General features: G+C 43.6%; 1 pseudogene; it reads left to right on the top strand.

Annotated features, from left to right (window-relative positions):
- The first annotated feature begins 233 nt into the window (after positions 1 to 233).
- Positions 234 to 1,268, top strand: LOC108530140 (prothymosin alpha-like; annotated as a pseudogene).
- Positions 1,269 to 1,476: the final 208 nt, after the last annotated feature.

Below are 1,476 nucleotides of genomic sequence, written 5' to 3'. Positions count from 1 at the left end.
AGAAGAGACTCTTTTGAAAATATTACTGCTCATTGACAATGCACCTGGTCACCCAAGAGCTCTGATGTAGATATACAAGAAAATTAATGTTTTCATGCCTGTTAACACAATGTTCATTCTGCAGCCCATGGAATAAGGAGTAATATTAATTTTCAAGTCTTATTATTCAAGCAATATATTTTGTAAGGATATAGCTGCCATAGATAGTGATTTGTCTGATGGATCTAGGCAAAGTAAGTTGAAAACCTTCTGGAAAGGATTCATCATTTTAGAGTCCCTGAAGAACATTCATGATCTGTGGCTAGAGGTCAAAATATCAACAGTAACAGGAGTTTGGAAGAAGTTGGTTCCAATCTTGGTGGATGACTTTGAGGGACTTAAGACTTCAGTAGAAGAAGTCACTGCAGATGTGGTATAAACAGCAAGAGAAGCAGAATTAGAGGTGGAACCTGAAGATGTGGCTGAGTTGCTGCAATCTCATGATCAAACTTCTACGGATAAGAAGTTGCTTCTTATGCATGCACCAAGAGGGTTTCTTGAGATGGAATCTACTCCTGGTGAAGATCCTGTGAACACTGTTGAAATGAAAACAGCACCCACTGGCTGCTCTGGAAAGCCATGTTTGCATTGTTCCTCATCTGACTCCTTGGTTCCTCCTCCACCACGGACTCCAGCAGCTTTATTGCCAGAGTCCTGGAATTCTTGCTTTCTTTTTAATCTCCTCCATTGGATCACCAGTGTGCCCCACCATGTCAGATGCAGCCATAGACACCAACTCTGAGATCACCACCAAGGACTTAAAGGAGAAGAAGAAAGTTGTGGAGGAGGTGGAAATGGAAGAGATGCCTCTGCTAACGGGAATGCTAATGAGGAAAATTGGGAGCAGGAGGCTGACAATGAGGTAGATGAAGAGCAAGAAAGTGATGGTAGGAAGAAGGTGGAGATGAAGACGAGGAAGCTGAGTTTGCTACAGGCAAGTGGGCAGCTGAAGATGATGAGGATGATGATGTCAATAGCAAGAAGCAGAAGATTGATGAGGACGACTAGACAGCAAAAAAGGAAACATTAAACTAAAAAAAAAATTGGCTGCGACCTAGTCACCCTCCACTTCCCATCTCAGAATCCAAATGTAGTCACCGTCAAGTAGAGAGACCGCCTGCAGATGACACGCGCTCTCCACGACCCAACCCAAACCATGAGAATTTGCAACAGGGGAGGAAAAAAGAACCAAAATTTCCAAGGCCCTGCTTTTTTTCTTCAAAGTACTTTAAATGCAGCCATAAAAAGAATGAGTTCATGTCCTTTGCAGGGACATGGATGAAGCTGGAAGTCATCATTCTTAGCAAACTAACACAGGAATAGAAAACCAAACACCGCACGTTCTCACTCACAAGTGGGAGTTGAACAGTGAGAACACATGGACACAAGGAGGGGAACATCACACACCAGGGCCTTTCGGGGCGGGCATGGGGGGTG

The sequence above is a fragment of the Rhinopithecus bieti genome, unplaced genomic scaffold (assembly GCF_001698545.2).
Source record: "Rhinopithecus bieti isolate Rb0 unplaced genomic scaffold, ASM169854v2 scaffold_7995, whole genome shotgun sequence".
NCBI lineage: Eukaryota > Metazoa > Chordata > Mammalia > Primates > Cercopithecidae > Rhinopithecus > Rhinopithecus bieti.
Note: the sequence above shows the minus strand (reverse complement) of the source record. Positions and strands in the feature narration are given on the sequence as shown.